Raw genomic sequence first — 26,095 nt, 5'->3', positions numbered from 1 at the left:
TTTATATGGCTATCTAAAAAAAGGTGGGGTACTATATGGCTATGCAGAAAGAAAAAGGGGGGCGGTTTTAAGTACATAGTTATGCTTACGGCTGCATATTAAAGAAATAATCAGGAATCGAGTGAATCATGAGCTTGATCTTTCCACAACTATAAAAAGGCAGAGGAAAAAAGGCTGAAAGAATTTAGAAGGAAGGCAAGATTAGCAAAAAGAGAGGTCCTAGAGAGAGAGATGGGAGACAATGGCAGAACTCTCACCTTCCATGCAGGAGAGCTGGGTGCAATTCCCACCCAACTCACCCCATACACAGCCACCACCTGTCTGTCAGTGGAGACTTGCGTGTTGTTTTGATGCTGAACAGGCTTCAGCAGAGCTTCCAGCCTAAGATGGAGTAGGAAGAAAGGTCTGGCTATCTACTTCTAACAGTAAGGCGATGATAACCGTATGGATCACAACAATCCGCAGCCGATTACGGGGATGGCACAGGACTGACCGGGCACTGTTTCGTTCCATTGTGCATTAGGTTGCCATGAGTCAGAGGTGACTCGACGGCGCTAACAGCACCGCAGAGAGAGAGATACCTGATAAACACAGAGTTAATTGCTACAAACCAGTCCGCTCAGCCCTTGGCATTCTATCCCATCAGTACCAGTAATAAAGAAAAACCAAGCAGACGATTTGGTTGACGATGTGGGAGGCAGAATAGCACACAGCTGCTTCACCCACAGCTGTACTGGCTTTGCAGTGCTGACGGTTTGGAAAAGAGAAAGACAAATAGAAAATAAAACCTTGTCTTGGGCAGGGAAGCAGATGGGATGTGACCCACCCAGGGAGCCTTGGTTTGATTAGTAGAAGTTACTGATTTAACTTGAATTTCAGACCTATAATTTTTATCTTTCAATGACATTTCCATTATTTGGAGTGTTTTTTTCCTTGAGCTTTCAAGGGTTTTTTTCAACCCATATTTATTTCTATATGTTTTGTTCCATGCTTTGAAAAATCTCCATAAACAAAATCAATATAACATACATTTTCCTTCGAGGATCCCAGCCACCTCCCCACCACCTCTAATAGTAATTAAACACTTTGTATTGTTGAAACTCTAAACCGGTATACACAGGAAAAGTGAAGTGGTGGATTAAGTAATTATTTAATGAATGTCAGCTGGGTAGACAATCTGGCTAACTGATACCATAAAATGTTTTTTCTCAATAGCAGCCCTTTTTTTTTTTTGTGGCCAAAAATATGTGAATGATGGCTTCAACTCTCCTTTTCACTTGGGCTGAAATTGTCTTGCTAGCGCTACTTAGGTCAGATGTCAAGTAATTAAGAGAATGATATTAACACATCAATTCTGAGAACTCTCTGTTTTATGAAAGCATCTATTTTAGAGCTCTTGCAGGTGGCTGCGGTGCACAAAGCCTGTCAGAAGTACTGGATGCAAAAAGGTTCAAGGGCTGCTTGTGTTTCTCAAATGTTATCTAAGGAATCTTTTCACAAATCCCTGCTATTGTTCAACATAATTTTCGTGGCTCTTGGGGACTTAAATGCAACTGAACAATTTTAAAGAGAGCAAAATATGACAAAGGAAATAATGGCCTGCTATTATAAAGCATTCTCTTCTTTTTCTCTCTCCCCCTCCACCTTTCAGCCACTGCCCTGGGCTGGGCTGACACAACTTATGTCTGAGAATGCTGGAAATTGTAGGTTTTTGACTGCACTGGTTTCACAGAATATCTGAAGCACCAGGCACATATTAGATGATGGTAAATGAAGGATTTTTTTTTTAAGAACATGAAGACATTGAAGAGCACCGTACAGTTGCTGGGTCAGGCTCATTTGATCAGCTTAATGCCAACTTGATAGTAATTATAACCTTCAGAGAGTGAAATGCTCAGTGAATACGATATTTAGCACTCTGTGCTTGGCCTCGGAAAGCTACTTTAAATGCTTTCGATCTTTGAAATTATTTGTGAATTTTAAAAAAGCAAATAGAAATACATGTATTCTATCTTTTTTTTTCTCTTCTTAATCCCCAAAGCTTTCCATTGCTTTTTTTTTTAAAAATTTATTTTTGGTGGCAATATACACAACCAAACTTACATCCATTCACGATTTCTACATGTACAGACCAATGTCATTGGTTACGTACTTCCCACTGTGTTACCGTTCTCACTGTTTCTACCTCTATTGTCTCATCACCATCAGTTTAAACTCTGTCCCTTAAAGGTCTCATCTGTGCTTAAGACTAACTGTTGTCAATTTGAACTCATACAGATAATTCTTTATAAGAGCACAATGTTCAAGGCAAATGTTCTTTATTAATTGAGCTAAATTACTGTTTAATTTAATGATGGCTTCATGGGATAGTTTTGGTTGAAGGTTTAAAGATTATTTCCAGGCAATAGATTCAGGGGTTTCCCCCAGTCTCAGCTGATCCAGTAAGTCTGGGTTCCTTATGAATTTGAAGTTCTTTTCCACAATATTCCTCCTTTTAATCAGAATCCATTTATTGGGTCCTTGATAGAAACGTTCACTAATGGTGGCCAGGCACCATCCATTTCTTCTGGTCTCGCAGCAAAGGACGTAGTAGTTCAAGCCTCCCATTACTTTTCAGAGTCCTTGTCAATGTTTCTGAGTTTTCACTTCATTTTTTTGTGCTCCTCTGTGTAATAATAATAGTGATGATAAACCAAACCCATTGCTGTTGAGTGGATTCTGACTCACAGAGACCCTATAGTTGATATTTATTAAGTAATTACCGTATATAGCATATAGAACTGAGTACTTTACACATATTAATTCATTTAAAAGTCACAACAGCCCTATAAGGTCAGTGCTACTATGATTTCTACTTTTAAGATGAAGACATTTGCCCAAGGCCCAGCTAACGCAAGTGCAGACCTAGTTCAGAACCCAGGGTTTTGACTCCTGACATCATGCTCTTAGCTACTATAAGGGATCATAAATATGCATTTTCATACTGGAGATACTGATCTATTTTCATACCTACCCAAACAATAATTCATTTGCATCAAAAAGCAAAGGAGAACATCCTGCCAATAGTCATGAGATTAATTATGTTTTTTGTGTATAAGATGTGACACAAATAGACACAGAACACCACTTACATGTTTAACTTAGCTGTAGTTTTGATAGCATGACATTTCTGTGCTCAGTATAAAATGATTTTTCATTGGTTTGTTCATTTATTTGCTTAGGATTCCTTGCTTGACTTGCCTCTAACCTTCACGCATTTTGTAGGAGAAAGAGCCAATGAATACTCATAAATTAACCCTAAGTATAACAGACTTATGAGATCCTTATGGGGTGAAAAAGGCAATTTCCTTGGAAACTAAAGCTCACTGAGAAGTTTGTCCCAGGAGAATGAGACCAGGAAACCAAAACACTCGGCTTTCCTTCTAATATATCCCACTACCACCACCACCACCAACAGGGTGTCAGTAGAGAGAAGAATTGGGACTTGCTCCTGATCTAGCAGCTAGAATATCACGTGACAGGTGGCAAGTAGGTGAAACTAAAACTATAACAGGCCAGGCTTGGAGGCTGACGCAGATGAGGGCTTGGTGCTAAAACGCAGTCTGCAAAGTAAAAGCTGGAGTTAGAAGCATTCAGAAGTCAGCTCAGCAGCAGGACAAGAAGTCACTAGTGAGCAGAGGTTACTGCAAGAAACAGAGTCTGGGGGCCAGTGCAAGGCTGAAGGCAGCAGGGGACTGACGGTGAGTCTGGGTCAGGAAATGAAGGTGAGGAAGGTGTGACTGCCCATCAGCCCACGCAGACTGCAGCCTCTACAGCAGGGCCTCTTCTACAGGCCCTTGGGCTCTTTCTGTGTCCCTTTCCAGTTGTGAACGCTTATCTGCCACACCTGGCAGATGACCCAGGACAAAGAGAGAGAGAGAAGGAGAGACGGAAGGAAGAAAAGGCAGGCAGGCAGGCAGGCAGCTGATGGGAACCACAGCTGGGCCAAGGCATGGCTAGGCACACACATGGCAGAGGCAAAGCCAGAGAGTCCCAGTCAAGCACCAGGAGCCTTCCATGATCTCAGAGCAAAGCCAAATTTAAGAACTGAGACAAATGGTGGCAGGACATACTGCCAGAAGCTTTCTTAGAAATTCTGGAACAAAAATAAGTGGTTTAAAGGTACCAATTCAAGCTCTGACAAAGCTCTTTTGCACCTCCAGCTTACTTTCTTCGGTTTTTGACCACAGAAGTGTATATAAATTGATCAGTTACACAATTTAGCGGTGATTCCGGACCTATCCCTTCACCCTCACCATAGCACATCAAATGAATGATCTATAAAGCTCATTATTTGGGTTTTCATAGGAACCAACAGAATCCTTAATTCTGCTGATATTTGACCAAACTCACTATAATCATCTCACCTTCTGTAGGAATTAGTGCTAATGGTTTCCTATTCTCCCGAGAAGGAGCCCTGGTAATGCAGTGCTTAAGCACTGGGCTGCTAGCTGAAAGGCTGGTGGTTGGAACCCACCATGTGGCTCTGTGGGAGAAAAGCCCTGGTGATCTGCTCCCTTAAAGATGCCCCCCACAAAAAAAACCCCGAGCCTGCTGCCATCGATTCCTACTCATAAAAAAAAAAAAAAAATTTTTTTTTTTTTTTTTTTTTTAGTGACCCTAAATAGGACAGAGTAGAACTGTCCCATAGGGTTTCCAAGGCTGTAATCTTTATGGAAGCAGACTGCCACATCTTTCTCCCTCAGAGCAGCTGGTGGGTTTGAACTGCCAACCTTATGGTTAGCAGCTGAGCGCTTAACTGCACCACCAGGGCTCCTTGCTCTGTGAAGATTACAGCCTAGGAAACCCTATGGGGCAATTCTACTCTGTCCTATAGATCACTTTCTCTTGGTCAGAGAGGCTTGTCCTGTTGATTGAGGTCGGTTTCTACACCTCTCTGACCCAGCTCAGAGTGCCCTGACATGCTAGCCTGTCGCTCAAACACCAGCACTCACGTGCCTCCCGGCCTCATTAGGTGCCTTGGAGGGGCCCTGGGGTCGGGGCTAGCTACAAAATTTGCAGGCCCCAGTACAAAATGAAAATACTGTTAAAGACCTTTCTACCATGGTCTCTCTCTCTCTGCCTCTCAACTTATTATGCTGCTATTTTATATGTTATTTAATGTCAATCTAAGGAAAGAAAAATTAAAAATTAAAATTATTAGCATGAATTTTACTGTTCATCTTTATATTGTGCAACTCCAGTTTTAAATACAAATATAAGAGCACTGAACTTGTATGTGGAATCACTGAAATTACACAATTTGTGTTTTGTAGCTTGTCTATGCATTTCTTACCAGAACAGTGGAAATGCTGCGGAAAACTAGCCCAACTCCTTGTATTTCACTTCTTGCTTGATCTGCACACATTCTACTACCACTCTCTTTCTTCAGCTTACTGACGGTAGTGTGGGAAGACTAAAGGAAAAGGAAATGTGGGTTGCCCTGTCTTTCCCTGTCCTTTGAGGTCATCATTTTCAGCATAGGTGGTTGGCTAATAGAGGGAAGTAACATGAGTAAGAAGGAATATGATAGCTTTCCTTGGTCGTTCATGTATCTTAAAATGCCATTTCCTTCTTTCTGCATTGGAATCAAGTTCCAGCTTGAACAGAAAATGTGCTTTCTCAGGGACGTCAGTGCCCCCACTTACTCAGTCACAGACGTAAAACTCTCACCTTGTATGTTACTCTTTGAGTCTCACTGAACATAGGGCACTACAGACACTCTATGTGAATGAATGTATATAGTCATGTAACTACCACTCCAATCACGACACAGACATTTTCATCACCACCATATCACTTTTGCTCAAGCACGTGCTCCACTGTCCCATCAGGCTTCATTTACAAAACACCATCTCAAAGATAAAATTATTAAAGTTTCAAGATGGCAACAGCAGAGCATTAAACCAAGCACAGGCTCTTTGGAGTGCAGGGTCCTGTACAATTGCACAAGTGGCCCTTCCTGGGGTACGTGCTATTGTGCAACTAGGGAATTATCTAGTGGTAAAAAAAAAAAAAAAAAAAATTTTTTTTTTTTCTTGTCCAAAACATAGGGACCTACTCTACAGTAGGGTAGTAGACAGAGACCCTACACTATAGAAACAGCAAGGATCCTACTCACGCAGAGGGGCAGACTTCCTGGTGAGTCCTGCTGGGCTTCCATGCTGGGATGGGTCCACCTGCCTGGTCAGTGCTTCGGGACACTTGCCCAATTCCCCCTCAGCAATCCTTTCCTGAACCATGAGCCCTAGCACCTCCTAGACCATGTAACAACCGTAGAAATGATACCTAATATGGCTTAGACAACCAGTACACCCAGAGCTCCTTCTCTTTTACCTCCCTCCCTCCTCCTTTGTCTTATTTTCTGATCTGTACCCATACTCTGGCACCCCTTTCTCCAATAATAGAATAGAGTTCAGTAGCCTACTGGAAAAACCTAGATCTTAGAAACAAAAGTCCTGTTTACTCTCCCTAGTTGGGGGATGGTAGGGAAAGACAATGGGAAATACCTTCCATTCTCCCCCATTAATCTGTCTCCAAAGGATGAGCAAGAGGTACTTTCTGATATCTTCTTGAAAAACGGCAAATCATAAATTGCAAATTAAGCCTTCAGCAGGTCACCTGATCCATTAAGAGTTTGCTGGGCCACTCAGTTACATGTAAAATCAGAGTTAAGGAAGGCATCCTATCATGGGGAAAAGAGACACCAAAACCGAGACAGGACGCTGAGGCAGAACTGAATATGAAAGTGAGTGCAATATACCTGCAGTCCCTTCAACATAAGCAGGAGGTCTGGTGCTCTGCCCCAAGGAGGGGGAGTTCTAGAAACTACAGCTGAGGATAGAGGTGAGGCTAGGCTGGTCTGAAATATGATATATGGAATAGAAAAGGAAAGAAAATGTAATGTCCTAGGCAAGGATGAGCCTGCAATGAGGGAAGCAAGTAGGGTTAGGTGGGTGATCAGACAGTGGATCTTGAAGACCATCCCTTAGTGCTAAGCAGGCTCCCCTTTTATAGGGACTGTGTAACTTCTTCTAGGGCAAAAAAGAAGTTGGTAAGGTCATGGAGTCTGTTCAGAACCACCACATTCATCTTGCTCCAATCCGCCCCATGTACATACAACATGACTCAACGATTTCACTCCTAGATATTTATTCGAGAGAAATGAAAACATTTCGCTATGCAACACTTTTACTCAAATGTTCATAAAGTCTTTATTCATAATAGCCCTAAACTGGAAAGAACCTAAATGTCCATCAATTGGTGAAAACACAAATTATGGTATATCCATACGATGGAATAATAATTAAAAACAAAACAAACCATTGCTGTTGAGTCAACTTGAACTCATAGCAACCCTATAGGACAGAGTAGATCTGGCCCATAGGGTTTCCAAGAAGCAGCTGGTGGATTCGAACTGCCAACCATTTGGTTATTAGCCATAGCCCTTAATCACTGTGCCACCACGACTCCGCAATGGAATACTACTCAGCAATAAAAAGGCATGAACTACTGATATATGTACCAAATTTCGTGTATCTCAAAAACATTCTCCTTGGTTAAAGAAGCCAGACACAAAATACTACATACTGCATTATTCAGTTTCTTTAAAATTTTCTAGTAAAGCCAAAGTTAGAGAATAGAAAGCAGATCAGTGGTTGCCAGGAGCCAGGGGGTAGAGGAGGGAGTTAATTACAAAGCCTAAGGAGGGAAATTTTGGAGAAGATGAAAATGTCCGTATCATGATTGCGGTGTTAGTGAAATGACTGTATGCATTTGTTGAAACTCACTAAATTTTACACTTTAAATTGGTAAATTTTATTGTATGTTAATATACCTCAATAAAGCACATTATAAAAAAACCCCAGATATCTATATTTTTGCTTTTAATTAAGGTATAAATTGTAGAACTTAAACTTGAATATACATACTACCTTTTATCTGACCATTCCTTCAAGTTCTCCCAGATAGATGGATCATAGCAATGGATGTAATCATAGCTACACAACATGATGCCTTTCTTGTCTTCTCATCTAAGAACCGGGAGAGCCTGGGGAGGTATTTTTAACTTATTAACAGACAGAAGATTTGAAGCAGGAATTGTGACTTACCAAAGTTAAAATTACATTAATTCCCTGAAACAAATTTTATGATTTTATATCCATTTTTTATACAAATCAAGCCAAAGCATACCAGCAATGTGAGGTACTGAGGCAAATTTTGACCGGTTGAATGCCTTTTCCAGATCATTATCTAAACAATTACTGTATTTTTACACAAATAAAGTGTGCCTGCTGCATGTTTACCAGCCAGACCCTCCCTCCACAAGGTATTTTCATAAGCACTGCTATGCCAATTTTTTAAACATGTTCCTGTAAAAAAAATTAGCATAGTGCACTTACAAAAATACCTTGTTGGGGGCGGGCATGGTTAGCAAACAAACGTTATTTGCATTACAATGTGGTAATCCAATATTTTTATTACATATTGTTAGTTGCTGTCCAGTTGATTCAGACTCATGGCAACCCCCTAAGTGCAGAGTAGGACCAAAGAGTTTTCAAGGCTGTGACCTTTTGGAAGCAGATTGCTAGGCCTGTCTTCTGAGGTGCCTCTGGGTGGGTTCGAAATGCCAATCTTTTGGCTAGTAGTTGACAACTTAACCGTTTGTGCCACCCAGGGACTCCTGATTTTATATATTTATATTGTTGTTGTTGTTAGGTGCCATTGAGTCCGTTCTGACTCATAGTGACCTCATAGGACAGAGTAAAACTGCCCCATAGGGTTTCTAAGACGTGGCTGGTGGATCTGAACTGCTGACCTTTTGGTTAGCAGCCAAGCTCTTAACCACTATGACACCAGGGTTCCATATGTATATATGCAAATTTGAGATACAGATATATAATATTGGAGAAAATGGCCTTATAGATAGTTCTTTCTGTTGCCATCGAATCAATTCTGACTCATAACGACCTTATAGGACAAAGTGGAACTGCCCCATAGACATTTCAAGGAGTGGTTGGTTGATTGGAACTGCTGACCTTTTGGTTAGCAGCTGAGTTCTTAACCACTGCTCCACCAGGGCTCCATATAGACAGTGTACATCTGTATATCTATATATCTCTGTGTATGCAGATTATATCTACATCTATCTGTATCTGTCTGAGAAAATGACCTTATGAACAAATTTGTCAGCTCAAAGAGCTTCTTTGATTGGGTAAGAAATCTCATGGACCTTGATATAAGTTGCCAATTTCAATCAGAGTTTCCATCTGTAAGAAAGTCACATAAACTGATCTAGCTTGGCTGATTTTAACTGTTCCAGAAACCCAAAACAGGGAGTATTTTTAATAAAAATGTATACAGGATTGGAATGTTGATAAGACATTTGCAGATGTATATAGAAATATGATAATTTATACTATTTTGTGGTAAGACTCCTAGTTGGGATTAGTGATGCGTCATATGATTGCATTAATTGCAAAGAAGAAATTCAAAATGGCATAATTGTGCTTGATGTTTAAGTAATAGAAATGGAATTTAAAGTGTTGTTAGAAAATGGAAAATATTACTAAGGTGAAAAGACTTGAAAAACATGAATGCAAAACTGAACCATTAGCACAATGTAACCCTTTCAAGGTAATATGAGGTGTGCAGCAGAGCTTCTATGAACACTCATTGACCTGGACGAGGAGAACAGAGAAGTGGCGGTTGTTCCTCTTCAGTGGGTCATCCCAGAAAGCACTGAGGAAGATGGTTGCACTATCCTCCCATCGTGAGGTCCTGAGTAAATATGCCAGTATCTTTGGCCTGAGAGGCAGCCTGGCATAGCAGTTACGTGATTCTCTTAGTATGAGTATGATTAGCAGGCTAATATGGTGGTTTGGAGCATGAACTCTGCACACCAAACTGCCTGAGTTCAAATCCTGGCTCTGCTGCAAATCACTCCCCTCTCTGTACCTTAGCTTCCTTTTTAAGTTTTATCTATTTATTTATCTTACTGTGGTAAATATAAAGGTAACAAAATATTTGCCATTTCAACCATCTTCACATGTACAATTAGGTGACATTAAGTATGTTTGTTATGTTGTTCTATCATCACCATTAACCATTCCCAAATTTTTCCATCACCCTTAACAAAGGCTCACCGTCCCCTAAGCGTTGTGTCTTCCTTTCCTCCTCCTTCCTGCTTGCCTCTGGTAAGCACTAATAGACTTGAAGCCCTATACACTTGCCTATTCTAGATGTTTCATATAAGTGGGATCATACGGTATTTGTTATTTTGTGATTGACTTATTTCACTCAGCATAATGTTTTTTGAGGTTCATCCATGTTATAGTATGTGTCAGGACTTCATTTCTTTTTTTGGCTAAGCAATATTCCATTGTATGTACGTACACATTTTGTTTATCCATTCAACTGTTGATGTCTTAGGTTCTTAATTTGCAAAATGCAAGTTATTCATTTTACCTCTTCAGCTTGTTGTAAGAATTGAATGAATTAATATTTATAAAACTCTTGGGAGAATGCCTGGCACATCATAAAAGGTTACTTGAATATTTGTTAAATTAAATTTTTCAAATTGATTATAAAATGCATGTATGATATTCTTTATAGCCAGTATAAGCTGCTCTGAAACTCATCCTCTGAGAGGTCTAGTTGGTTATAGAGCTCAGAATGAATCCCATGAAATCATAGATTTGGTCAGTGATTGTAGTGGAAACGAGAGCTCTGTCCTGCCTGACCACACTCTTAACTCTTGCCCATAGCCCTGGCTGAAGAGGTAGACCAGGTGACCACCTTTACATCTCTGCCCACAGCTGATTGGACAAAGGAAAAAATCCTGACTAAATTTGAACAAGATTCTCCCTGCAAAAAGTTTGAAATGGGAGGACTGAAACATTGATTTGGCTGATTTTGGGTTTTTGAGGTACAGAGGGAAACACTGGTGGCGTAGTGATTAAGAGCTAGAGCTGCTAACCAAAAGGTTGGCAGTTCAAATCCACCAGGCACTCCTTGGAAACCCTATGAGGCAGTTCTACTCTGTCCTGTAGGGTCGCTATGAGTCGGAATCAACGCAACGGGTTTGCTTTTATGGGTTTTTGAAGTGCAGGGTCACGCAGAATTAGAGCAAGAGAGAGCAGCACAGCAAGACAAGGTCACATAACAGCATCCATGATGGGGAAGTATAATCCAAGAGCATACAGAGAAAGCCAGTGCATGAGATTGGTCCCATATCCTTACAATAAAATTCCTTTCAGTAAGCTAGTGTGAATGGGTTATTGTTCCTTGTAACCCCAAGTGCTAGAACTGATGCTACCAATTAATTATTGAGCATCTCCTATTGTGTCCACCAGTGGGCCAGTTGCTGACTGTGTTGACGAGGAAAGACTGGAAAGAACTTCCATTTGCTGAGGTCCTCAAGGTTGGCACAGAAGCCCTGGTAGTGCGGTGGTTAAACACTCCACTGCTAACCGATAAACATTCTGCCATGTCATCCCTTGACTGACAAGTGTATAAGAGGAAATGCACACACACACACACACACACACACATCCCCCACAACACCTCCTAACTCAAGGAAGAGAAAATAAGTGGGTGAAAGTTTGTTGAGGAATAGGATATTTATACAGTTTCAAGGTAGCTCACCACCAGAGGGATTTTCCTAATCGCTGCTGCTGTAAAAAAAAAAAATTAGCATAGTGAATTTATGAAACTACCTCTACTGGAGGTGGGGGAGAGGGATGATTGGCAAACAAACGTAGATGGCTCATGTTATTTGTGTAAAAATGTGGCAATTAATTACAAATGAAAAAAGTAGTAACAGTGGAGAAACCTAGCAAACACTGTCTTAACCAAATGGTAAGCGTTAATATGATGGGACATATTCATATCATGTCCCACCTACCATGATATAGGAGAAGGACACATCACTTTTGTGGTATTCCTGCCAAAAATGAACAACCAGAATCTAATCATGAGGAAACATCAGATAAGCCCAACAAAGGGAGGGCTTACAAAAAAACTGGTCGGTACGGTTCAAATATATCGAGATCACAAAAGACAAGAAAAGACAGGAAACGTTCCAGATTAGAGAGCACTAAAGAGAGAGAAAAAGACATGACAACTAAAGGCAGCATGTTATTCTGGGTTGGATAATGGACTAGAAGGGGGTTTGATTTTTTTTTTTTTCCATTATAAAGACCATATTGGATGTCACTAAATTGTACATGTAGAAATTGTTCCAAAAAAAAAAAAAAAGAATGTTGAAAGATTGTGATAAATATAGCAAATGTCACTGAACAATTCATATGGAAGTTGTCAAATGGGAACCTAACTTGCTGTGTAAACTTTCACCAAAAACTCATTACTATTAAAAAAAAAATTAATGGTAAAAAATATAAAAACGTGGAAAAAAGACCATATTGGGATATTTGGTGAAATCTGAATGGTCCTAGGATGAGATATTAATATTGCATCAATATTAATGTCATGATTTTGACAGTTGTTCTGTGATTAGGCAGGAGAGTGTCCTTGTCTTTTGAGAAATACACAGTAAAAATATTTAGGGGTTTGCAACTTACCCTCAGTTGGTTCAGAAGGAAAAAATAGTAATGATATGCACATATATTTACAGGAAAAGAATGATAAAGTGACTGTGGTAAAATGTTAACCACTGGAAAGCTGGGTAAAGGTGTAATCTCCTTTCAAATTTTCTCTTAAGTTAAAAATTATTTCAAAATTAAAAGTTTAAAACGATAAAAGAAATCACTGTGACTCATATTTTGCTTTCATTCCTTGAGGGCAGAGACTTTGCTTTGTGCACCTGCTGTCTCTCGGCTGGCACATTTCCAGGCACGTCAGAGAAAGCCAGTGAATATTTGTTTGAATAAAATAGTTAGTGATTATACTTATCTTTCTTAGGGAATTGTAAGCTCCTAATGCTATTTTTTTTTTTTTTAATGCTAAGACCACATCTTGGTCCCCTGAATTCCCCCTAAGACCCAGGACTGTGTCCTGTGCAGAATTTACACCACTGGTTATTTGCAGGACTGAATGGAATTATGTGGCCACTCAAATATTACGATAATGATTAGTTTTGACAAAGATCTCTTTTATGGGTCTGTGAAAACAACCACAGTACTTGAAACTAGAATGCCCCTCCTGAAAGCCAGGGTCCAGGTCAAGCAGCCCCTTGTGAAGCTACACTCTCTTGGAACAGCGTCTGACTCTCCACTGAGTCACCTCTGGCAGGGAGCCTTCCTCTTGGTCTGCAGTCATTACCCTAATGAAGTACAGCTGCGTTGCAAACAATTAACTTGCACTCAAGTAGTGGCCTCCCTTAAAGGAACAGTTCTCTCACCCCATACAACAGCCCTCCCAAGCCAGCAATTGGCCCAGTGGTTTAATGTCTGGACATGACACGGACCCATAGGGAGTCAGAAAATGGCAACTGCAAAGCTTGCTATTGATAGAGAAAATGACAGTTTAAACTTAAGTGGAAACCCTGCCCGGACTGAGAGGAAATACTTGCCATGTATTTCAAAAACTGCTGCTGTATTTTTTTTTTTTTTTTTGAAAAACTGTATTTGCAAAGGCATCTGACACAGATGTCATCTCTGGACAGCGGTCCTGTTCACTCTGCCCTGATTATCTGCGGAGTGAGCTAGAAGCCAGCCTTCCGGGTCCATGGATGCAGGGGGGCTCCAAACAAGGAATGGACCTCCCTCCAATGAGACTGTCAGATGGGGTGCATTTTCCAAGTCTTCCCCCCGCCCCATGAAACCTCTCCTTTTCTATGTAAGTCTGTATAGGCCACTGGTCTGGCACAGAATGAACACTTCCTAAGGAAGACAGAGAAGTAATAGCTATTAATAACCCACATTACTAACCAGTTGTCGTTGAGTCGACTCTGACTCATGGAGACCCCGTGTGTGCCAGAGTAGAACTGTGCTCCACAGGGCTTTCAATGGCTGAGTTTTTGGAAGTAGATCTCCAGGCCTTTCCTCTGAGGCACCTCTGGGTGGACTCAAACCTCTAATCTTTCAGTTAGCAGCTGAGTGTGTTAACAGTTTGCTCCACCCAGGGACCCATTATACATAGTAGGAGAAGAATAAAATAGGAGTATCAGAAATACTTATCTTGTCTGTTAAAGAGATGCTAGCAAGAATCAGAGACCAGTATTAAAGTATAGAATGTGATGAAGTTGAAGTCATGCTGGTACAAAGGGTTGAAATAGTCTCCCAGACCCCAGTGTGGAACAGCTGGGAATGGGCTCTCTGTCAGAGCGCTGGCTCATCTCAAATGCTGTCTCATAGCACGAGGGGATAAAAGCCAGGGGCTGCTCCGCGGCAGTCTGCGGATGGCAGAGAGGCCAATCAGGTGGAAAGTGCAAGAGATGGGTCTCACTCACATAGGAAAGGAGCCCTGGTGGTGCAATGGCTAAGCCCTCGGCTGCTAATCTAAAGGTTTGAACCCACCCAGAGGCTTTGCAGCAGAAAGACCTGTCGATCTGTTCCCACAAAGATTACAGCCAAGAAAACTTATGGGACAGTTCTACTCTGTCACATGGGGTTGTTATGAGTCAAAATTGACTGAACAGCACCTAGCAACAACAAAATACACAGGAATGCGTATTTCACAGGTGCAGAGCTGCACTTAGCTACGGGAACAGAGGTACATGGACCCATCAGCAGGGAAAATGAGGAGGGGAGGATGGATGAGCACCCACCGGAAGTGAGTAGGCGAGCATATTAGAGATTAAAAACAAAATAAAACAGGAAATGGCATTTCTAACTAACGTGAAAGAGTTACACGATGAGTCAGGGAGGAAAGAGATCAAAGTTTCTGAAGCTATAACACTGCCTCGTTATATAAAGTTTTCTGCCCTGTCAGTCATTAAATACACAAGCAAAGAAGGCAAAACACGCAAGTTTTTTATGAATCAAGCAGTCATTAGCTTCTCCGAAGCATCTTCTCATAACCAGAACATGGCAGTGAGCTCTTCGAAAAAAAGTCAAGTACACAAATAAATGGTGAAAATGTGACAGCAGAGAAGGCATAAGGCAGAGACCTGGGTGCCCTGTCCAGAATGCTGTGCTGACTCAGCTTATCCACGGCTCCAGGAACCATCCCAACAGCTATTAGGCAATCTTACAGACCAGAGGAAAGTGACCATTTGGATGTAGCACATTACTGATTCTTCACAATGAAAGTATTACGTGGTATTACTTTTCTCCCACTAAAAGAATAACAGTAAAGAGCATCGAGAGACTGCCTATGGCTTGCATCACAGTAGCCTGAATCCTAAGGTGGCAGCGGAGGTTCAGTGGTAGAATTCACACCTTCCATGTAGAAGACCTTGGTTCGATTCCTGGCCAAGGCGCCTTATACACAGCCATCACCTGTCTGTCATTGGAGGCTTGCATGTTGCTATGATACTGAAGAGGTTTCAGTGGTGCTTCCAGACTAATACAGACCAGGAAGAAAGGCCTGGTGATCTACTTCTGAAAATTAGCCGGTGGAAACCCTGTGGATCACAACAGCCTGATCCACCTTAGAAATATAAGAACCAAGGACATGGGTGATGATTTAAATAACAAATAAACACATTTTTCCTTTGTCTGTTTTTGGGTTCTGACTCCCCCAAACATAATGATGCAATTTACTCTTTTAAGGAGATGTCACATGATACACTTACAAAAAGCATTTTAAATTAACAGTGCTTTTTTCTTAAAAGAAAATGAAGAGGTTCTTCTCTTATTGTGAGCATTCAAGGACTGTTTAAAACTAGAGCTTCACAACGTTTTCCACTTAATTTTCACTATACTTGAGGGAAGAATGGATGCAAAATACACTTCTGAAGTCTGGGGATGTTTTAAATGTTGTAGGTATTACCTAATCCTTAAGAGACATGTTCTGTTAGTAGCAGAATGGAGGATTTTGAGGGAGAAGGTTCAGAACAGGGCTGCATTGCCTCTTTCATACCAAGGTTCTAGAGAAATACCAAAGCTTAGATGCAGACTTGAGAACCAAAAGCAGTCTGTATTCTCCAGTATCTTACTAAGTAATCCCAGGGCAAATTTTTGAAGCTATGTCCATTTGATTTGATAGATAAGTAGGTAGGTAGGTAGACAGGTGGATGGGTGGAGGATGGATGGATGGATGGATGGGTGGGTGGGTGGGTGGGTGGATGGATGGATGGATGGATGGATGGATAATCATTGTTTTGTCCAAAATTGTAATTTAACTACTTTGAGATTTTAGAAATAATAGTGCCATGTTTTCACCATTAAGGTAAGTGACTGTTCAGATACATTTGGCACTGTCCACAGGTTTATGGCTTCCAACTGGTTTAAGGCCATTCCCAGAGTGACAGCTGATTTGCCATGGTTAAGAAGCTTTCAGGCTATAAACTGTAAGAATGATAAACTACAGCAGTTGAAAATGTGTCTTCAGATACTCACTTGCAACTCCCATTTACATCTCTAGGAATAGAGAAATGAGGATCTAGGGACCAAATCTGGCTCCGTCAGTAACAGTGTAGGTAACACATAAATATTAATGTTCATTGCAGTTAGTGTGGTATGCAGAAATATCAGAGTATAATTGTTAATTGCCAATACATTTTATTCACATTACAAAGGGATAACGGAAAACCATTTTACTGTAATTTAAAAATGATTCCATCATAATAATTATGAAATATTCTTTCCATTTCTTAAATTGTTAAAACTGAATTTTCTGAAAATGAATCATTTATACTTCACCTTCATTGCCATTTGCTTTCTATACAGACGTGTCGATGTATCTGTTACTTAGTTTAGTCAGTGAAATAGTCTGGTTTGCATCAATTTACTGGTGGCTGTGCCCTTGGCATTCTTTATGCAAAATAGAATGTTCAAATAACTAAAGGCATTCACTACAGATTTCATGGCATTTTAGGGGTGGTCATGGTATCAGGGGAGAAGATAAGGTTGCTACTTGCCCTGCCAAGCCACCTGTAGGATCCTTTTCTCTTCTGATTTATTTTTCTCCTTCATTATTATAACCCTTGTCAGGTCATTTCTCTTCCACCTAATAACAACAATGACTAATATTTATCAAGCACCTACTGTGTGCCAGACATCATGCTAAGTATTTAAATTTATTACATCTTTTAATCCTAAAAACAATCCTATGAAATGCTATTTTTATTGCTGTTGCAAATCTGTTTTGCCTTTCCCCCCTTTCCAACAACTTCCCTATTTTCCTTTGAGTAACTACACTTTCCGCTTTCATGTGGTCCTGGAGGGACTGTCAGTCAAAGGGCCCTACACTTCCTTCCCACCAAAGTGTGGGCACATGACCCAATCTAGGGCATCAGTCTTCACCTGAGTGACACCAGGAGGGAAATGGGTAGGGTCTGGGACAGATTGCCCCATAAGCAAGGTACACACGGGCTTACTTGTGCTTACTTACTGATCCGTAGCTCACAACTTTTCCTCACATCAAAGATATGGTGAAATCCATATGAAATTGTGTGCTACAGATTAGTAAGTAAACACAAGTAAGCCTGTGCATACCTTGCTTACTGGTTGGCTTAGTTATCTAGCGCTGCTATAACAGAAATACCACAAGTGCATGGCTTTAACAAAGAGAAATTTATTCTCGCACAGCCTAGTAGGCTAGAAGTTTGAATTCAGGATGTCAGCTCCAGGGGAAGACTTTCTCTCCCTGTCAGCTCTGGAGGAAGGCTCTTGTCATCAATCTCCTGGTACAAAAGCTTCCCAGTGCAGGGACATGGGTCCAAAGGATGAGTGCTCCCGGCTGTTCTTGTTTGGTGGTAATGAGGCCTTTCTGTCTCTCCTCGCTTCTCTCTTTTATATCTCAAAGAAGATTGACTCAAGATACAACCTAATCTTGTAGATTAAATCCTGCCTCATTAACATAACTGCCTCTAATCCTGCCTTGTTAACATCATAGAGGTAGGATTTACAACACGTAGGACGATCACTTCAGATGACAAAATGGTACAGGATCACACAATACTGGAAATTATGGTCTAGCCAAGTTGACACACACTTTTGAGGGACACAATTCAATCCATAACACTGATTAACCCACCCCTGGCTAGGGCTGAGTCATTCTGATATTAGGATGCTGATAAAGATGGTTGATTTCTTCTGCCACCCAGATCCATGGAGTTGCCCAGTTTCTATTCTTTGTAAGGCCTGATTGCTCAACTTTTTCTTTGATTCTGAGAGGGATCTAAGATCATCCAATAAATTACACTTTTTGGTATAAGTGAGACAATTTCTCTTGCTTATAACCAAAGAATCCTAACTGACAAGTTCCTATTTTGCTGATGAGGAAAAGGAGACCAAAGCTTAGAGAGACTGAGTAACTTTCCCAGAGTAGAGTCAGGACACACACCCATGCTAATCAGATTCCAAAACACAGGATCTTATCCAAGGGCCTATCTACGGAAAACAGTGCCTACGGCAATTAGTTTCAAATTGCTGAATGATCTCTCACAGTTGGCAATGGAAACTGTGATGACCAATAGAAACTGCTCATTAACTACCCCCCTCAAGTCGTGCACAGGGCATGCACCCTACCTGCTATACTTTAGTTACACCTCGGATTAGGCTATGCTGACCATTATATCAACGTGAGCCAGGAGAGAAAGCATACCCCACTTCCTCCTCTTCCAGCTTCTGAAACCCTGTGCGCTTCTCTTGGACCAGGTACTGGACACTCCAGGCTTGCTTACTTCCAGTAATGGGTCAAAACTGAGATGCAGAACAGCAAAAATGACTTATTAACTTAATTACTCTTAAATATAACTTCATTATCAGTAACTTAACCCACTGCATTACTCGTTAGACCAATGATTTGACATACTTTTTTTTAGGTGGTCCAGTCATTTCAGATTTTTATGTCCCAGAACTCTGTGCAATATACGGACAGGGCTTGACATTTATTCTGAAGGGCAAGGTGGCATGGTATAATGGAAAGCAAATAAGATTTGGAATTGGAAGACAGGCTTCTAGTTTCAGCTGTGCCCCTTCTAGGTATGTGACATTGGGAAAATTGGCCTCTGTGGGTCTCAGTTCCCTAGTCTGTAGGATGGGAATAGTAGTGATTCTTCTTTTACAGGCTTATTTCGAGGACTGAGTGAGACCATGCACCTCTTGAATAAACTCACTAGTGGAATATAAATCTTTGCAAACATTAGCATTTTTCTTACTTTCAGGATCTAAAGAACCAGAGCATTGGAATGACAATTTCAGCAGCATGTCAGACTTTGTTTTACTATCTCTTTCAGGGGTGCTCAGACAGAGTCTTTTTTCTGTTTCCCATCTTTAAATAAGATGAATGGCAGAGTCATTATAATGAAATACATGTTTCCTGTTTCTAATCAGCGGGCAGAGCATTTGTACTCCTTGAAGCGGCCCTGGTGGTGCAGTGGTTAAAGTGCTCAGCTGCGAACCAAAAGTTTGGTGGTTCAAACCCACAAGCTGCTCTGCATGAGAAAGATGTGACAGTCAGCTTCCATAAAGATTTACAGCCTTGGAAACCTTGTGGGGCAGTTCTACTCTGTCCTATAGAGTCGCTACGAGTCAGAATTGACTCAACAGCAGTGAGTTTGGTTTTTGGTTTTGGGTGGCAACTGATTTCACTGAAGGAAAATGAATCTAAAGACTTGGCAGATGTGATGAAGAGGACAAATCCTGTGGGTTGCAGGAGCAGTGCTAGTTTTCATTGGTAATGGTCATAAACTGTCACCATTCAATTGGAGGTCAGTAGCCTCTCTGCAAAGTATTGGCGCTGCACCCTCATTTCCTGGTGGGCAGCACACCACAAAGCCTGCATCTACCTGGCCCCAGCGTCTGCCTGCTCATTAGCGTCAGGGGGAGCTACAGAGTAGCTCTCTCTGCCCCATATTGATCTCTTCTTGCGGTGATTGAATCACATTAATACTCTAACCTGGAAATCTGGTGCTTCAATTCCTTCTGCTCCAATTTTCCTGGAGTTATAAAGAGGATACCAGCTTTTATGCATTCATTCACTCACTCATTTATTCACTCAACACTGAGGGTATACTACAAGCAAGGCATTGAGTTTAAACTCCGGGAAAATTAAAAAAAAAAAAAAAGAATCAGAAATGAACTCTAGCCTGAAAATCCAGTTGCGGGTGTGAGATATAATCACAAATAGCTTTAACCAATGTAACAGGTAGAGAAAATACAGTAAAAGCCCGCACCAGAATATATTTTAAAGGGGGAGCATCGGGTAATGTTATTCAGCTATATGCATCCCCTCCTAATGGAGTCAGTTTTGCTCTTCCCCAAAGCATGCTGGGGATGAACTCGGGATGGACTCCGGCTAAGGCACAAGGCTTGGAGTGGTGTGACTGGGTCTGTGACCAAGGGCAAAAATGCCTTAGCAACAAGAAGAAAAATATCTGGGCCTGGACGTGAAGTCCCTGGGAATGCTGACTGCCCAAGGACGTGGGAGAAAAACAAAGAGCCTTGGTCCCAGCTGAAACTGTGTATAAGCTTGTGTCCCCTGCTAGGCGGTTGTGGAGCTCTAAACTGGTCCAGCTGCCGCCCTGGGCCACGGTTCCTTAAGTAAGCTTCCCGATAAACCATATGTCATGATCACTGGTTCTGGAGTTTTCCTTTGGTCTCTTGGAGATGCGGCTGACCTTGGGTTCAGGTGCCTCTGGGTTGTTACACAACAGGGAGTCATCTTTCTTTAGGAAAAAACCTTGATAAGCTACTCCAGGGGTAAAGGTGAGGCCCTAAAGCTGAAGTCTGGAGACTGTGAAACAAAGTTTTCGCCGAGCTTAAGAAAGGAGAGAGGGAAGGGGAAGAAAGAGGGAGAGAGGAGGCTGGCCAAACAGCAGAGGCTCTGCCCATGGAGAAAATAGGCCAGTAAGATATTCTTCTAGCAAGATTGCCAAAGAAATTTTAAGATTAAAGATGTATAAAGTCTGATATTATGGCATCTGTGTTGCAGTAGTATAAACCTCCCTCTATTGTCCCAAGTCTTTAGTAAAATTTACACACAAATGCCTTCTCCTCGGAATGGTTTCTGTGCTGGAAAATATAAAAGAGGGGGATCGGTGAGTCCAGTATCGCTGAGAGAACAGAACAGCTACAGAAGGTACTAGGTGTGGAACCCCTTTGCAGTAAACAATTTGGCCTTTTGGTCCTGGTTCCTGTGAGCAGGACCACACTTGAGGCCAATGAAAGGGGCGAACAGGACTAAGAGGGACCACCTGGGGGCCCACGCTGACTAAGCCTTAGGAGGCCACATGGTGAGACCAATAAACGTTCTGGGAGATAGAGGCTTCTGTGTTGGAGAAAGCATGAACATCGTGCTCTTGGGAGGGCAAAGCACATACCCTGTGGACAAGGAACTCTGTACTGAAGACCCCTCCCCGATCTTGTCCTTCCTGTTTGTATCCACCTAGACTAAAGACAGCCCTTTCCTTGCAGTTTTGTGATTCGTTCCATCAAATTATTGGACAGAAGAAATAGAAGGGACTGGTACCTGTTGATCTAGCTGTGGCTGAATGGGAGGAGAGAGGAAGGGCTAGCTGTGTGGAGCAGCTGGGGTCTGAACTGACTGAGGAAGAAGGGAAATAGAGATTTTCTTGCACTGGTTTGACACTGATTCACAGAAGGTGAGCCACAAGTGAGCTTACACATTGGGAAAACAGGAATTTGGAGTGAAAAGTGCCCATGAGTTTGTAATTCCCCAGGAATTCATAGAAATGGAGGAGATGGCATGGCAGAGAATATTTATGGGTAAGCTATGGGATTTAAATCTCAAGGACAGGTGACTTCTGCTGAAATCTGGGGTGCAGAAGCAGAATACGAGGGTGTCATGAGGAGAGACTCTATGAAGGAATTCGCTGAGTGAATGATTAGGAATGATTTCACAAGACCAGGACAGGAAAAGAGAACAACCCAGGAAGGGGAAAAGGCTGAGCAGAGGCACAGCTATGGGCAAGCGTAAGATAGGTGCCAGCCACAGCCTGTGTCCAGCAGGCTGTACATGGAAAGAGTAGTGGTAGAACAAACTAGAAGGCAGTTTGGGCCATTGGAGCACAGAAAACCTTTAAAGACAAGCTGAAAACTTTCTAAACTGTTTCATTATTTGGTAGGCAATGGTGGGCCTTGGATAATTTTGTTTTTCAAAACATTTTGGCATTTATAATCTCTTCTGGTTTTTATAATCTACTCACAAGAGGAATGAACCAATGGTATTATTATTATTCCCATTTTACAGATAAGGAAACTAAGAAAATGAGATTATTAAAGTTGTTTGTAGTCAGCATAAGCTGAAAAAACAAAAACAAACAAACAAAAAAAACAATCCTCACATTTCCTAAATTCTAATTCAACAAACCTGTTGTGCTCTCTAGTGCCCATGAACACTCTCTTTGAATAAACATGTCCTGGGAGTTCCATGAGATTCCTTGGAGAGTTGGGGGCAGGGAGAATCACAGGGCATGTTCTGACTGATTTTCTCGGGAGCAATTCTGGAGGAGAATTTCTGATGAATAAAATTCTCCACCTCATTACACAAGTAACTAATCTAATCAACCAGTCGAGCAAGTGGGCTAATTTCTAGTGTGTGAGCTTTTGCCTCTGCCCACCCACTCTCCCCAATGCCCTTTCGTTCTTCTCAAGTATCAGATGATATTTAGCAGTTCGTTTAACCAACACTATGTACCAAGCTCTCTGGTAGGGGCTGGGGAGTAGCCTTGGGGGAACAATGATCCATCTTGATGTCCAAAACCAAAACTGATCTTTCCCACAAACTCCTTCCTCTGACTTGCTCACAATTGAGTCTATCATCCTACCAGTCAGACTGCTTGGAACCTAAGAATGCCTAGAAGAAGAGATGCTGATACATATCTGTTGTTAAAACTTGCTTCCTCTGTCCTACCATATCCATTCATTTTCCGGTTCTGTATCTTCTAACTCCCAGTCACCAACAGCACCATCCCTCCTGGTGTTCCTAACTTCCTTTTCTAATTGTCCCTCTGCACTGCTCCCGCATTCACTTTCTAAAACTCAATCCTGGTGGGATCACACATTTTTGCTCAAAAAACATCAGTAGCTCCCTGACCCAATAATTCTACCTGGAGGTATTTACTCAAGAGAATGAAAAGATATATCCACAAAAAGACACGTACAAGAAAGTTTATAGCTTGTTGTTCCTAATTACCAAAAGCTGGAAACAACTCAAACATCCATCAACAGGAAGACTGATAAGCAAAATGTGGTATATTCATATTATTCAGCAATAAAAAGGGCTGAACTATTGACACACACACCACGAATGAATCTCAAAATACTATTATGAGTGAAAGAAGCCAGACACAAGAGTACATAACGTGTGCTTCCATTTATATGAACTTGAAGAAAACATAAAATTCATCTATGATGATAAAAATCAGAATAATGGTTGCCTATGGGGTTTTTTTTTGGGGGGGGGTAGTAGGGATGCACTAGAAGAAGCACAAGAGAACTTTCTGGGGTGATGAAAATGTTCCATACATATTTTGATTGGAGAATAGTAACATAGTTGTGTACTTCTGTCAAAACTCATTGAATTACATACTTAGGATCTGTGCATTTCACTGTATGCTAATTTTACCTCAGTTAAAAAATTAGTATCTCACCACTCCTTACTAATGTACAAGTTCATCTGCCCAACCCATAAAGACAGCAGATTGGTGGTTGCCAGGGTCTGCAGGAGAGAGAGAATGGGGTGACTGCTAATAGGTACAGGGTTTCTTTTTGGAATGAGAAGAATGATTGTTGCACAAGTCTGTGAATATACTAAAACCACCAAATTGTTTACTTTAAAAGAGTGAATTTTATGGCATGTGAATTATATCTCAGTTAAAAAAAAAAATTAAGCTGCCCAGCATATCACGCAGTCACGAGATGGTCCTTTACCTGCTTTTAGCTCAAATCCACTCATTGCTGATCTCCAAACATTCCCACCCCCAAACTTTGTCTCACATCCTATGTTCTTCCCAGAATTCCAACATTCACCACGTGTCCACTTGTGAAACTCTACCCATCATCTGAGGTCCATCTCAGTGACCACCACCTCTCCTCATCCTTCCGGCCCAATGTGGTCATTCTCTCTTCTGAACCTCTGGGACTTGGCGGTGTTCTCTTTTTGTGGAACATCTCACCATTTCCTGCCTTGCATTACGTTTAGTTGTGCCTTTGCTTGATCCCTCTGACTAGAGTATAAGTTTAGTGAGGACAAGAACTGGGCTTTGCTCATTCTTGTATCCCTAACAGTACATAGAAGTTGCTCAATAAATACTTGATGCATTAACTGAATTAATTAAGATGAGTGACTCGAAAGTTATAAGCCTCAGGCCAGGAAGAAAGGTTTAGTATCGTGTCTGGCTCTAAGTAAGCCCTCCATGCACCCACCAAACCCATTGCCACTGAGCTGATTCTAGCTCATAGTGACCCTACAGGGTTTCAAAGGCTGCAAATCTCTATGGAAACAGATTGTCACATCTTCATCCCGAAGTACTCCGTAAGTGGCAGCCATTGTTCTTGCTGTTGTTACTAACATGACAAAATAGTAATGTTATTAAACAGTCGGAGAGTGATTTTAGACTGCCCCCCACCTGTCCTCATGCCTCTTTGGCACGGATGGCAAGGGTGGTGGTCAGGGAAGGCAAGGGAGTCTGGAACTTAGGAACTTGTGGCCCCTCTAGTGGTGTGACGCCAGAATCTTCCAGCCGTAGAAGAAAAGATTTCTTCTCCACGCTAACTTGTGAATTGAAAGAAGGGAGAGGTAAAGAACAGATTTTTTTTTTTTTTACTCTTTCTTTGCTGTACAGCAAATAAGGCTTACTGAGCCAGGGCGAGGTTGTTTTCAGAGCTCTGGTGGGTTTCTTAGAATGAAGGAAGATGAATGAAGGCAGTGATATCACATGTTTGCAAGCTGCCCTAGAATTTACTAATACAAGCTTTTTTCAGTCCCATATAGTAGCACTGGGGATTTGTGTCTCCCTCTGCTTGGGGCTCCCCTACCTTTGGCCAAACCCCCGCTGGCAGGCTGAGGACACATTCACTAGACTCTGCTCCAAGAAACCTGGGAGTAACTAAAACCGATCTCTGACTCAGACTTGGCTATTCTAAATTAGATTTTTTAAACGAAAGTGGCTGATTGTGAAGAAGAAGAGTAGCTAACAAGATTATTCTTTACTAAAATATTCGTAGGAATATACAAAGAATGATATTTATAGTCTTTCACTTGGGGTCGCGGTAGTTATAAAAACTGAGAAACAGTGACACTATGGCGAAACCCTCTGTGATGCCAAACACCTCATAGGGCAGAGTTCAAACTCCTTAGCCTGGCACCCCATCCTCCATCTAGTGCACCTCCAGCCTTAGAAAGACGTTTGGATAGTGACTAAGGATGTGACATGGCAGTAGGTATCAGACTCAAGTTTTCAAGTAAAACTGAGGCACGGAGAAGCATTAGCCAAGGGAAGGTGGGCGCTGGCGGAGCCTGAAGCACTATCCTGTAGCTAGGTTGTAGGCACAACAGGCTGATCCAGGAGGTTCATGGAAAATCTGGAATCTTATGACTTAAGAATTATTAATTAAGAGTTTAAATCTTATGGAAAGAGAACCAGATCCTGAGTTTCCATTTTAATCCTACCGCTTAGTGTAAAGTTGGGTGGGTTACTTACAACACCCAAACTTTATTTTTTCACCTGTAATAGTATTTGCCTGGCGCGAATGGTTAAGGTTGGTGGTTTGAGTTCAGTCAGCAGCTCCTCAAAAGAAGGCCTAGAGATCTACTTCCAAAAAAAAATCAGCCACTGAAACCCCTACAGAGCACAATTCCCTGACACACATGGGGTCTCTATGAGCCGGCACCAGGGCAACTGGCTTGCCTATCTCAACATGTTTTTGTGAGGTTAAATGTATTTTGCAAATGTAAAGCACTATACAAATACAAATGATTGTTATTAACATTTCCATAATTCCGGGGCCTTGGGAGAAACAAT

At 41.5% G+C, this 26,095-nt stretch overlaps 1 long non-coding RNA gene across 3 annotated transcripts in view; it reads left to right on the top strand.

The window, feature by feature from the left end:
• The window catches only part of LOC126077802 (uncharacterized), a 161,336-nt gene that overhangs the window by 90,701 nt on the left and 44,540 nt on the right, over positions 1–26,095 (top strand). The window lies entirely within an intron of this gene.

This window comes from Elephas maximus, chromosome 6 (genome assembly GCF_024166365.1).
Source record: "Elephas maximus indicus isolate mEleMax1 chromosome 6, mEleMax1 primary haplotype, whole genome shotgun sequence".
In the NCBI taxonomy this organism is placed as follows: domain Eukaryota; kingdom Metazoa; phylum Chordata; class Mammalia; order Proboscidea; family Elephantidae; genus Elephas; species Elephas maximus.
This window is presented reverse-complemented; position numbering and strand designations above follow the sequence as displayed.